This window comes from Orcinus orca, chromosome 2, assembly GCF_937001465.1.
Source record: "Orcinus orca chromosome 2, mOrcOrc1.1, whole genome shotgun sequence".
Taxonomy (NCBI): domain Eukaryota; kingdom Metazoa; phylum Chordata; class Mammalia; order Artiodactyla; family Delphinidae; genus Orcinus; species Orcinus orca.
The window spans coordinates 84,508,172-84,522,646 of record NC_064560.1 but is presented as its reverse complement, the minus strand read 5'-3'; the positions used below and the strand labels follow the sequence as shown (position 1 = coordinate 84,522,646).

The following is a 14,475-nucleotide window of genomic DNA, read 5'->3' as shown; positions in this document are numbered from 1 at the left end:
GCATACCCTTTAATCACCTAGCAACTCCACTTCTAGGTCTCTATACTATACATCTGCCAAATATATTTACTGCAGCAAAGTATAAAAAATTTAAATGTCTATCAATAGCTAAATAAACTTGATCCATCCATATTAGGAAAACTATGTAGCAATTAGAAAGATCAGGGTTCATCTACAAGGAAAGCTGTCCTGGACATAATAAGTGAAAAGAATAAGCTACAGAATATATACAGGGTGATCTCAACACATACACAATGTACTCTTAAGATTTGTGCATTTCATTGTATATAAATCTGCATCAAAAGGAAAAGGCTAGAAACAAGCATTGAACTCTAGATAAGGAAATGCATGCTCAGGTACTTAGACGAAAGTGTAAGGAATTCTCCGGCGGTCCAGTGGCCAGGACACCACGCTTTCACTTTCAAGGGCCTGAAAAAAAGATAATGTCTGAAATGTACTTAGAATACCATCAAGAAATCAGTTTGGATTGATAGATGGAAGAATGGATAGATGGATATGATAAAGGAAGTACTGTAAAAATGGTAATGGTAAAATCCAGGTAGTGTGTATATATGGGTGTCAACTATAAAATTATACCAAATCTTGGAAGGATAAGCTAACAATACAAACTAGTTCACAAGTGGTACTAATGAGCACTAGAAACTTGGGAGGGAGAAGAAGTGTGTACAGTGAGAAAGAGTCTACGGAGAAGGTAAATGTTTAGTTATATCTTGAAAATTAGGGATGAATTAGGGCATGGGGGATACAGGATGAAATTAAAATATTACAGTAACTTTGGACTTACAGGCAATAAACAGCTATTTAAAATCTTTGCCAATTCATTCGCCCCACAAATAATTCCCGAGTGCCAGGCCCTGTGCTTTAGTGTTGGGGCACCAGCACTGAATAGGACATTTCCTGATCCACAACAATCAAGTCTTCCATATCTAACTGCTATCAGTTGATGTGCTCCTCACAACTGTCCTGTCACACGAGCACACCCAGAAGCCTCCTATTTAGAGGCAAACTAATACTCAAAGAAATTAAGTGACGTTTTCAAGGTCACATAGCTGGTTAAAGGAACAAGATGGTAGATAGACCCTTTCTCCTTGGAATACATGATCAATCTGGAGCAGAAATGTAAGTATTTGAATGCCAAATGATGGAGCCACAAGACAGAAAACTACTTTCAAGTCCTGCTTCAGCTGACATGATTTTCGTCTGCCACTACAGTCTCCAACTGTTTCAGATCTGAAGTTTACCCTGTTATCAAAACACTAGTCTAAGAAGACGGAATTTAAAAAGCCAAAAATAAAGGCACTTTGAGGGACAGAAACTAGTAAAGAGAGACTAATGTGAACAAACAATGGCACAGAACACTACATAGTCATCTGGCCATGTGTTATAATAAAAAGTGGGAATAGCTCCAAATCATCAGGCAAAGAAATCATAATTCCCAAATAAAGTAACTAGAGCAGGATAATTCTGATATTGCAGGGGAGTATTCTGGAGTAGGGCAAGACAACTGACGAGCGAATGTGACACGTTTCGGACAAATGTTAGAAGGGCAGAGGTAAAAGCTAATCCTTTCAGAACAAGAAAAATAAAAACCAACTTTCTAGTTTTACAACCTAAATGTCTTTAATCACAATAAAGAGTTGGCCTCCTAAATATCCAGACATCTCTCCATAATTATTAGAATCCAAATGGAAAATCCAACTTTAAAGAATATTTTCATTTAAATTAAATTTCACAAATTGGCTTAAATGGAAACAATAGAATTATTTCAGTCAAGATAAGTTCAAAGTAACAGTGTGTATGGAACAAACCACCTTATTACAGAGGGTTTTAAGTCTACACGCTTTCTTTTTGAAATGCATTTAATTTATGGTTGACCCTTTAGTGCCTCTTGATTTTGTGTTGATATTATCTTGAATTAGGCACACTTTAAAGTTCTTTTATTTATATAAGAAAAAAATCTGAAATTATTCTCTTCCTGGTGGTCAACATCACATGAAATCACATAAAATTGTGCCCTGGTCAGTTTATTTCAATGAATACTCTTGAAAAAATGGAAGGCTTCTCTTCAAAAGCAAAGAAATTTTTATCAAAGCATTAAGTGAATGTAATTATTTCAACCCAGTAAAACTGCCTGCCACAGTCTACTTCAAAATCTGTCCAAAGATCCACTTCTGGATTTAAATCTGCTAGAAAATGAAAAAAGTGTTCCAGAATGAAAAAGTCAATCTATTTATATTTCCCATACTACTCAAAATAATCACTCAACAAAATTAACAACCCATTCTTCTCAAAACACCATAATATCTGATACCCAAGCCTCCCCTGAAAGTAGTTTCACATTCTTCTGATGAGGTGGTCCCCCAACCTGGGGAGATTTTGCCCCCAGGGCGCATTTGGCAATGTTGGAAGACATTTTTGGTTGTCACAATTCCAGGAGAGGGGTGCTACTGGCATCTCATGAATAGAGGCCAGGGATGTTGCCAAACATCCTACAGTGTACAGGATAGCCCCCCACAACAAAGAATCATTCAGCCCAAAATATCAATAGTGCCAAGGTTGAGAAACGATATAATATAATGACAATCCCATTTGACATATACCTTCTGTGAACTTTGGTGGAGTTACGTCATACTACAGTGTAACAACAATTTTTAACAAGGTGACTCAGGACAATTATTTTGTATATGCAGACAATAACACTGCTTTCTTTACGACATGTGATTCACCTTTAACCCTCAGTATACCACAAAAACTTATCATTGCATTATCATTTATCATTTGGGCTAAAAATACCTTTATTAGAAATTTTAGTAAGAATTTAGGACTTGCCTGGTGGCGCAGTGTTTAAGAATCCGCCTGCCAATGCAGGGGACACGGGTTCGATCCCTGGTCCAGGAAGATCCCACATGCCGCGGAGCAACTAAGCCCGTGCGCCACAACTACCAAAGCCCACACGCCTAGAGCCTGTGCTCCGCAACAAGAGAAGCCAACGCAATGAGAAGCCAGCACACCGCAAAGAAGAGTAGCCCTCGCTCGCCACAACTAGAGAAAGCCTGTGCACAGCAATGAAGACCCAACACAGCCAAAAATAAATTAATTAATTTTAAAATAAATTAATTAGTTAATTTAAAAAAAGAATTTGAACAGCAAATCCAAATTTTTATTCCGTATTTTCCTGGTTTTGAAGATATAAATACCCAAAACAGGCACTATTCTTTACAATGGAACTGACTAGTCATCAACTGTCATGGATGAACTTGGAACATAGCCATTCTATAAACTTTGATTCTAGATTTCACGTAAATCTCAAGTAAAGTTCTAGCTTACTGTCACTCTTGGGTTTTTTTTTTCCCCCCCTCACATGATCAAACACAACTTTGAAAACTTACTTCTTAATTTTGCTGAAGAGAGGACGATCATCTTTTTTTTTTTTTTTTTTTTTTTTTTGCGGTGCCTCTCACTGTTGTGGCCTCTCCCGTTGCAGAGCACAGGCTCCGGACGCACAGGCTCAGCAGCCATGGCTCACAGGCCCAGCCGCTCCGTGGCATGTGGGATCTTCCCGGACTCGGGCACGAACCCGCATCCCCTGCATCGGCAGGCGGACTCCCAACCACTGCGCCACCAGGGAAGCCCAGGACGATCATCTTCTACGCTCCACAAATGCAAGCGTTCTCAGTTTTAGACTAATAAATACCAATTAAACTATCAATCCAATGATTTTTCTTTTTCATTTCTACATGTTTCCTTCCAGTCACCTCCGTACACACACCTGTCTTTGGCATCTGTCCACTTACAAACCACATCAAGTAAGTTTTGGTATAAAAACATCATAAAAGATGAAAGAACACCATTGTACATGCTTTTAGCAAATTGGAATGGTTTGGATTCTTCTTGAAAATATTGCACTCTGGGGACTTCCCTGGTGGTCCAGTGGCTAAGACTCCACACTCCCAATGCAGGGGGCCCAGGTTCCATCCCTAGTCAGGGAACTAGATCCCACATGCCACAACGAAGATCCTGCATGCCACAATGAAGATTCCCGCATGCTGCAACTAAGACCCGGCACAGCCAAAGAAAGAAAGAAAGAAAGAAAGAAAGAAAGAAAGAAAGAAAGAAAATATTGCCTTCTGAAGTCCTTCCTGTTGAATGATTCCTCGATGAGGACATCATACTCCCCGCCCACACCCCGCCCTCAGAAGTATATTGTCCACTCATAAATTCTTCAGTTTGAGAAAATTCATCTAGGATACTGTCATCTGAAGACTCAAAGTCTGCAGCTTGGCTTATACAATCAATTCTACCATCATCATTACAGCCTACAGTGTTGCTATCAGTTGCACTGCTTTCATCTATTAGTTCCTCTAATAACTGTGAAATGTCTTCCTGTTAGTTTTCTTGTCTTTGCCATTATTAGAGGAAAACGAAAGATTACGGGTTATCAAACATGTTGAATGAAAATGTAAAAAAACTGTAAAAACAGTAGTATAAAGAACTTTCATATCCTTTTCACCCCAAATGGTAACATCTTACATAATGTTTAAGATGGCATCCCCCAACTTCTTGTACACTTTCTCGAAAGATGCTGTAATGCTTTGGGCAAAGAAGTAAGAAAATTGAAGTAGTGATGACTTATTTTACTACTGCATCATCCTTCTAGGCAATTCATCATTCTTCCATTTTCTTATTATTTTAGTTTTTTTTTTTAGCACAGTTGGGAATAATTGATGAGTAATGCTAAAGTAATTCCTAAGATGATAAAAGACCAAAACATTTCAAGATATAGGATAACTAAGATCATCAATATCCTACAATATAGGTCAGATGTATAAGCGGTAATAGCTAAAATGAGTTTATTCCATTAAAAAGAAAATAAGTAAATTTTCTCTTCGTTCTTCTGAAGACCTCTAATAAAGAATAAAGTCATTAAATATAAATCTTTACAAGTAGTTAATACTGCTCAAAAAGAAACTCAAAAACTAATATTGGGTCTAACTGACACTGATGTTATAGGTAGAATATGGACAAGAAAATATTTGGTTCAATTCAAAAGATATTAATAATTATATCAATGTTCACATTCTGATTTGATCACTGTACTATGGCAATTCTTTGTATTATTTTTTGCAACTTCTTTTAAGCCTAAAATTATTTCAAAATGAAAAGTTTAGGGACTCCCCTGGTGGTCCAGTGGTTAAGACTCCACACTCCCAATGCAGGGGGCCCGGGTTCGATCCCTGGTCAGGGAACTAGATCCCGCATGCCACAACTAAAGATCCTGCATGCCACAACTAAAAATCTCATGTGCTGCGACTATGAACTGGCGCAGCCAAATAAATAAATTTTTTTGAAGTTTTTAAAAAATTAAGTATAATAGTAGGGGAATATAAAAGACGGAAATCATTGTGTATACCTATTCTCAAGGACATTAACATTTAGTTTGTGTGACAAGGTTTCTATAAACTAACTAGGAATGGTATAAAACAAGACTAAGTGTAACAGAAGATACACTAGCCGAAGCTATAAAGAAAGCATTATAAAGAATAGAACGCAAGGTAGTTCTTAAGATGATAGATGTGTCACTCACCTCATACCGCCTCTATCCTATTAGCTATATTTCTGCCCCTACACAGACATGGGCACACAAACTTTTAACCATCTTTGTATCCTCCACCGTGCTTAGCATAGTGCTTTGCTGTGATGGAAACCAAATCATTCATTCACACATGCATGCATCCTCTAATATTTACTGAGCACATACTATGTGCCAGGAATTGTTCTGGGAGCTAGGGATGTAGATGTAAATAAAACAAAACTCTCCTCCCTCAGGAAGTTTACATTTTAGTGGGAGAAATAGACAACAAGATAATAAACAGTGTTCAGAATATCAGACAGTGACAAGTGCTAAGAAGAAAAAGCAGAAGATTTTTGAAATTTTAGACAAGGGTGACCAAAGAGTACCTCACTAATATAAAGTAACTTTTGAGTAAATGAAGTAAGGAGTTACCCATGTAGAAATCAGTAGAAGAACCATTATAGGCAGAGGGGACAGCAAACACGAAGACTCTGATATACATATGTGCTTGGTATTTTCCGAGAAAAGCAAAAAGGCCACGTAGTTGGAGCAGAATGGAGGAAAGAGAGACTAGTAGGAAATGAAGTCAGAGAGGTAATGGAGTTGGGGGTAGTAGATAGGGAGCATACCGTGTTTGTTCTCGTAGGTCATAATAAGAACTCAGACTGAAATGGGAAGCCGTTGGAGGGTTTTAAGCAGAGAATCACTTGGGTTGCTATCAATATGTTAAGAACAGACTGAAGAGGGGCAATAACAAAGCAAAGAGAACAGTTAAGGTGCTACTGATATAACCCAAGCTAGAGATGTTAGTGGCACTCATTGCTGTAGTTGGGGGCTAGGGGGTGGTATCAAGTTGGTCAAATTCTGGATAGTATTTTGAATAGAGAGCAAATAGTATTTATTTGCTGATAGACCACGTGTGAAAAAGAGAGAAGTCAAAGATGCCTGTTAGATATCCAAGAGGAAATATGAAGTGGGCCACTGGATTTGTTCATCTACAGTACAAAGGAGAGGTCCCCAGCGAGAGACAGAAATTTGAGAGTTATCAGTATTGTTTAGATTTTGGAAAGCTAATACGGCGCATAGAGTAGCTCTCTATAATCACGCACGTTCACATTTCTGTACCAAGTGGGACAGCGTAGAACAGGTTGTCCCCCTAAATTAGTTGTGGAACCAAACTTACCAAAAAACAAACAAACAAAAATTCTTGCATTTCAGAGCTGCAGACAAGAGACTGTGGCTCCATATATCCTTCAACAGCCTGCAAGTCAATAAGCCTGGCACCTGGAGGATACCAGCAGGACTGAGGAAACATCCATTGCCACGAAGCTGATAAATACAAGTAACATGCAGGCACACACACAGAAGAGGGGGTGAGGAGTACAAAAGCAAAAGAAGGGAGGGGCAAAAAAGAGATGTATCAGTTAGGAACTGCTACCAATAAACGCCTAACTAATTTTGAAGCCAACTGCCAACTAAACAGAGGTATCCTCTAGTTAGCAAACTTTAAAATGCCAACAGAGTTCAGGCTGTAAACTACTTATCTATCACCTGTGTGCCAGCATTGTCCTAGGCACTGAGGCTATCAAGAAAGTAAAGTCCCAATCTAGATGAACTGTGAGCCACTGTATAGCTCTCCCTGATGAAAACCAGTATCAGGTTGTTGACCTGCAAATATACAAGGACAAAAAAAAAAAAAAATCTGCATTTGGTTATAACTGACAACAAATCCCACTGGGCATGTCTTTTGTGTGATTTTTTGTTTTGTTTTGTTTTGTTTTTTGGGGGGGGCGTGTCTTTTGAAGAAAGATCCCAAAAGAAAGTTACAAAACTAAAGAAAGTCAAAGTTTTTTTTGTAATGTGTTGTTAAAAGACAATCGAACAGATAACTGTATAAAGACAATTAAAATTCATATTTAAAAAGAAAGATGTCTGTCAGAAAAACAAAACTCCTTGAGACATTTGGAAAGAATATAATGTAATAATGGCAGAACCCTGATTCAGACTACCCAAGTATGCTGCTAGATGAATTTCATTATTTGACCTTAACCTCAACAAAAAACAAACACCCAGAATTAATTACTTAAACTGTAACAAGAAAAAGATTAAAATCCTAAGATACTACCTCTACTACTCACTTATTAAAGTAGCAGAAACAGGAAGGCATGTGAAAGAAAAGAAGTATTAGGAAATAATAGTTGACCATATTAATAATAATATATCTTCAGCTTGACAGCAACAAGTTATGCCAAGTCCATAATTTCTTCACTGTGATTCTTAACTACCTTCCAAAGCAGTAGAAGCAATCACATCTGCGAACTGAAGAGAACAGGATGCACAAACTCTGGAAGAGAGACAATTCATGTGCCATTTTCAATACAATGCCACCCCTTCTAACATTCCAAAGCACTCTCTGGGGGTATTTTGAGCCTAACAACTCCCTTAAACTAGATGTATGATTTCAGACTCCTCCCTCCTGTTTCTCATTCAGTGTCCCCTCTTCCTCTTCCCACCAAAAGGTGGGCTCTCCTCTGAATTCCTTACAGCTCTTTGCACTTGACTCTTATGCACTCAACCTACACTGATGTGTAGTAAAATCATATTATATGTATATTTACCTTTCCTTCTAAGACTGTAAACTTCTTGGGAACAGAGACTCTTCCTGTGTCAGTCCAGAGCTATTTTAGATGCTCAATAACCTTTAAAATTGTGAATCACTCTGTTGTACACCTGAAACTTACATAATATTGTACATCAACTATACTTCAATTAAAAAAAAAGGTGGTCAAGAATGCATGTTGAGGGCTTCCCTGGTGGCGCAATGGTTAGGAATCTGCCTGCCAATGCAGGGGACACAGGTTCAAGCCCTGGTCGGGGAAGATCCCACATGCCGTCGAGCAACTAAGTCCATGCGCCACAACTACTGAGCCTGTGCTCTAGAGCCTGCGAGCCACAACTACTGAAGCCCACGCGCCAAGAGCCTGTGCTCCGCAACAAAGAGAAGCCACTGCAATGAGAAGCCCGCGCACCGCAACGGAGAGTAGCCCCCGCTCACCGCAACTAGAGAAAGCCCATGCACAGCAACGAAGACCCAATGCAGCCAAGAATAAATTAATTAAATAAATTAAGAGGAAAAAAAAAGAACGCATGCTGAGGGACTTCGCTGGTGGTCAAGTGGTTAAGAATCCACCTTCCAATAAAGGAGATGCGGATTCAATCCCTGGTCAGGGAACTAAGATCCCACATGCCACTGGGCAAATAAGCCCTCACGCTGCAACTACTGAGCCCACGTGCTCTGGAGCCTGCGCACCACAACCAGAGAGAAGCCTGCACACCACAATGAAAGATCCCACGTGCTACAACTAAGACCCAACACAGCCAAATAAATAAATTTTAAAAAAGAATGCATGTTGACTCAATTTACCTTTAGAACCTGAATCCCAATCTTTTCCCCCAATGTGCTTTCAAAAGCACATTGCTGGGGACTTCCCTGGTGGTCCAGTGGCTAAGACTCCACACTCCCAATGCAGGGGGCCTGGGTTTGATCCCTGATCAGGGAACTAGATCCCACATGCGGCAACAAAGGGTTTGCATGCCGCAACTTAAGATCCTTCATGCGGCAACAAAGATCCTGCGTGCCACAACTAAGACCCAATGCAACCAAATAAATAAATATTTAAAAAAAAAAGCACATTGCTGCTTCCTCCAAAAATTAAACATAAAATTACCATATGACCTAGCAATTCCACTTCTGGGTATATATCCAAAAGAATTCAAAGCAAGTACTTGAAGAGATATTTATACACCCATGTTCACAGCCGCATTACTCACAATAGCCAAGAAGTGGAAACGACCCAAACGTCTATCAACACATGAATAGATAAACAAAATGTGGATGATGGTGATGACTGCACAACAATGTGTATGTACTTAATATCACTGAATTGTACATTTAAAAAATAGATAAAATCATAAATTTTACATTATATATGTTTTACCACAAGTGGGGGAAAAAAAAACCCCACGCTGCTCCTTCTCCATTTACTACCCTTAGACCAGAGGCAGCTGAAGTATAGCATTAAGAGTGTGGACTCTGGAACCAGAATGTCTGGGTTCGAATTCTGGATTAGCCACTTAGCATATGTCTAACTTCTCTTTCCCACTGTTTCCTCACCTTTAAAACATAGATTTCGTAGTACCCACTACATAGGGTTGTAGTGAAGATTAAACAGATTAATAAATATATAATACTTAACTCAGTGCCTGGGGGGTAGTAAAGGGCTCGATAAATGTTAAGTTCTCTTATTATTATTCAAGGAGACAGAGGGTGTAGTTTGAAAAAGCATTTAACATCATCTATATAAGAATCTACAGAAAATAAAGCTTAACAAACTTTTGGTTGATGGAGTTATCCAGAAGAGTAAGAAAGCCTTTGAAAGCACTGCACTAGATTACTGAATGCCATGGACATAATCTTTTAATTCCAACTAAAATTCACAGCCATTAATATCTGCCTCGAATAGCCCTCCAGTATCTTGTCTGTTTGCACTTAAGATGTAAACATGACTATGCTTTGCCAGGAATTTTATCAAATTACTACACACCACCTTCCTTAAAAAAATAAAATTTTGGGGCTTCCCTGGTGACGCAGTGGTTGAGAGTTCGCCTGCCGATGCAGGGGACACGGGTTCGTGCCCCGGTCCGGGAGGATCCCACATGCCGAGGAGCGGCTGGGCCCGTGAACCATGGCCGCTGAGCCTGCGCGTCCGGAGCCTGTGTTCCGCAACGGGAGAGGTCACAACAGTGAGAGGCCCACGTACCGCAAAAAAATTAAAAAATAAAAAAAAATAAATTTTTTTTTACTCTTTAGGTGAAAACATCTTAATTACAAAATGCAAATCTCTCTAGGGTCTCTGACTCTGACAAAACTATAGTATATGATACTGATATTTGAAGAGAGAAAAAGCATTTATGAAAACTTTCCTAATACAGCATATCCAGGCTCTTACTTGAATTCTTAAAGCCTATGTGGGACTTCTGACTCTGGTTCGCCAACAGACACCATATTCTTTTTTTTTTTTAAATAACTAACATTATTTATTTATTTTTGGTTGCGTTGGGTCTTTGTTGCTGCATGCAGGCTTTCTGTAGTTGTGGTGCGCGGGCTTCTCATTGAGGTGACTTCTCTTGTTGCGGAGCACAGGCTCTTGACACGCAGGCTTCAGTAGTTGTGGCACGTGGGCTCAGTAGTTGTGGCTCGCAGGTTTCAGTAGTTGTGGCACGCGGGCTTCAGTAGTTGTGGTGCACGTGCTTAGTTGCTCCACAGCATGTGGGATCTTCCCGGACCAGGGATCGAACCCGTGTTCCCTGCATTGGCTGGCAGATTCTTAACCACTGCACCACCAGGGAAGTCCCAACATATTCTTTAAGGGTATAAATTAGGTCTTTTATGTTTCCCAGCACACAGCATTGCAAATGGTAGGTACAATTATGTGTTGACCAAACTTTCCCAATGGTAAATTCTCCACTCTTTTCACAAACTTTGTCAGTTTATGGCATCAGGAAAAACACCCAGGTTTTCTGCCTCCACACCAGTTCTACCACAGTCACCATAAACCAAACTAAAAAGCTACTGTTGCCATTGCTACTTCTTTAGCTAAGAAGGTGAGACTTAATCTCTTCACATGAGTATAGCACACGGCACCACGCTCTCAGTCCCAACTGAGCAAAGCACAAACCTAGAATTTAACTTCAGTTCAGCTAATTAGCCAGAGGGCTTGCTCAGATATTAGTGCATAAATAAACATATTTGTTCCTTGTTTAATTTCTCATGAAAAATATCGAAAACACAAGTAATTTCTCTTAAGAAAAGATAATGTCTCAACTCAGAGCAAAACCCTCAATTAAACTGGTTCATTAAACTTGAAATGTCCTAAGGCAATTTCCCAATACAGGTTGGAGGGCAACAAGTCACATACACAAGGCTACACTAGTCCTCGATTTCACCCTACTCTCTGTAAAAAAATAGGGCAAGAACAGTGTTTTATAGAATATAAATAGAAAGTGGTCTAGATGTTCTAACAGAATTACATAAAACAAGCAGACTTTTCAAGAACACCTGAAGCTACCTAAATTGCAACTTATTTATTTGAGAAATTAAATAACAGAACCACCAGTACAATTAAAGCATTCAAAAATGCAGAAGCTGAGGAAATTGGAGTATTTCATTCAAAGTCTGAGTTTTAAAAAAAAATCACCATCTTCTATAAAAGATCATTTTTTTAATATAATGTAAGTCCAACCCTTCCTTTTCTAAATTTCAGCCTTGGGAAGAGGAGTTTGCACATCCTTTTCTTGGCTAACTGGGTTTGAAGTTCTAAGGCACCGAAATAGTGGCGAAGTCTAACTACCCACCATCCCATTGGCTCAGAGGAAACCCCGCCCCGTACAGCCACGGTAACCCAACATCAAGGGAACTCCAGGAAAGGTTGTCCCCGGCCACATTTCTAGTCTCTGATGAGTCTCTGCCCCTCCCCCCACCATCACCGCTGCGGAAGCACGGTCTCAGCACGAGCAGCACTCGACCGCAGACTGCAACGAAAGGACCTTGAGCACCTCGCCCCAATAATTACAACCGAGAGGAGAGGGGCGGGGACCACGATCCCACTGTCCAGGCTGCATGGTGCCATCCATGCTGCACCAAGAAAAGCAGACACAACAGCTCTGCCACCTGACCCTCGTGCCCTAGGCAAAAGGCATGGCTGAGCCACAAGAGAAAGCCCTGACATCTCCACAGTTTGCAGTCTGGGGGCCCCTCCCACCCCAAAGAGACGTAGGGCGGGGCAGATCTAGGCGCCGCGACTCCCAGCCAGACCGGACAGCGGGCTTTCCCGAGCCCCGCCTCACTTGCCAAGGAGGCGGAAACCCGCGGAAGGGGGAGGACGACCAGGGGGAGTGGCATCGCCGCTCCATACTGCCCCTCCGGCCAACCGGATCCCGGGAAGGCGGAGGAAGGCGGACTTCACGCCCCCTCCCTGCCGCGCCCCGAAGCCACAAGCGGGAGACCCCCCAGGCCGTCCCTTCACCCCAGCAGGCCAGTGCAAGGCCGCCCAGCCGAGGCCCCGCCCAACCCGGGAAGACCGGAGGGGTGGTCGACCGCAAACAGCACTTAGCACAGGGCCCAGCCCCGCCCCTTTCTCCACAATCGCACGCGCGCGCCGGCCCCGCCCCTGAGCGGCGGCGCGAGAGCCCGCCCCCTCCGCGCGCACCGGGACTACGCTCTCCTCCCCCTCCCGCACCGAGAGCTACCCCGCTCCGCCCCCCACCCCCCTCACACATCCACACGCCTCCCGCCCGCCTGCTCTACGGGAAGCCGAGGAGGTCAGTCCCCCCCCAAAAATACACACCCTCGAGTCCGGCGTTACCCGCCACCAGGCTCCCTGCCCCGACCCCGGCCCGGCGTGCTCTCACCGCAAAGCTGCTTCGGCCGCTCTCACTGCGTGTCCCTCCTAGCATGAGCCTCAGGCTCAGCACGGAGGCCCCGAGAAACGCGCGGGGCACAGGCCCGCCAAAGCGGACTGGCAGCCTCCTCTCCGCTAACGAAGCGGTCACAGGCCCCAGTGCCCAGACTGGGAAGGAGGGAGGGAGGGAGGGAGGGAAACTCCAAGGGGGGAAGGGGAGGGGGGGAAGATGGAGAAACCGTCTCCGCCGCCTCTACCGCCGCGGCCGCTTCTCTGTTACCCGGGAAATCCCGCCCACTCACCCGGCCCGCCCCGCAGAGGGAAGACTCAACTTCGCTCCGCACAGGCCGTACTATCCGCCTGTCAAAGGTTTAGCCAATCGCTGCACCCTGGCTGCCGACTACCCGCCCCTTCCCCCCCGGCTGGGAGGGCAGTGGGGGGGGGGAAAAGCCGCTCACCTTCTCCACGCCCCTATTGGCGGGGAGCTTCCCTAACTCAACCCCGCCTATTGGAGACGACTTGCTGAATCCCACCCCCAAGCCGCAACACTATTGGAGGAGGCAGGGAAGCTCTTCACGCCTCATTGGAGGACTCCATATGTCCCGCCCCTTGCCCTCTCAGCTACAGGCCCAACAACTCCGCTCCCGCCCTCGCCAGTCATTGCATTGGAAGGCTACCCCTAGCTCTCTGGCTGCCCCAGGAAGGTAAGTAACCGATGTGGGGTAAAAATGTCCGTGAGATAGTCTCCTCCTACCGCACCGCCGGGCCAGGCCCCGCCCCCAACCATCGGATTGGGTATCTCGACGCCGGTAGGAGCCTCTATTGGCTAGGATGCCCGTCTAGGAAGAAGCTGACTCCGCCCTGCGCGAGGAGGCTGAACCTTAGCAGTCCTTTTGTGGAATGTTTACACTAGAGACTGAAGCGCAGAGAGTTCCAGGGCCTGAAACAGGAGGTGGTGCGGAGCTCAGCAGCGGGAATTCGATGCCCTGGGATTTGTAAGGGAGAGGCAGCAGCATCAGGACCCCCTTACAAAAAATGATAAAGAGAACCTCATCATTCCCATCCAGTTCTCTACAATTTACATTTCCGCACACTGCCTCCTTGTAAACACAAATATACGGAGCAGCCGACAGCTCCTTTCAGTAAGTATAGAATACAAGATTAAGGGCTGGAGACCAAAATCGAGGAATAGCCCCAGGGGTTGTTCAGCCCGCAGCTAGTGGTGGCTGCATACTTCTATCGCCGACACTCCCTAAACCTGAATATGCAGTCCTAAGAGGGCGGAGATAACCAAAATGAGGGCAGGGCCCTAAGAGCCAACGCCCTGGCAAGCCTCCGGAAGGCGGAGCGTGAAGCGTAAGGCATTAGCGATCTCCAGAGTAGAGCTGGAGGAATCAAGACTCGAAGAACTGAGGAAGGAGA

At 43.2% G+C, this 14,475-nt stretch overlaps 1 protein-coding gene across 5 annotated transcripts in view; it reads right to left on the bottom strand.

The window, feature by feature from the left end:
• Positions 1 to 13,333, bottom strand: part of SIN3A (SIN3 transcription regulator family member A) — a 64,069-nt gene extending 50,736 nt beyond the window's left edge. For 2 of the 5 annotated variants that reach the window (XM_004276327.4, XM_033440103.2), the window contains exon 1: positions 13,064 to 13,333. The gene's annotated coding sequence lies outside the window, so the exon portion shown is untranslated. Of the gene's footprint in view, positions 1 to 12,999 lie in introns of all 5 variants that reach the window. The other 3 variants (XM_033440100.2, XM_033440102.2, XM_033440101.2) reach the window with 2 other exon arrangements.
• Between the last annotated feature and the right edge of the window lie 1,142 nt (positions 13,334 to 14,475).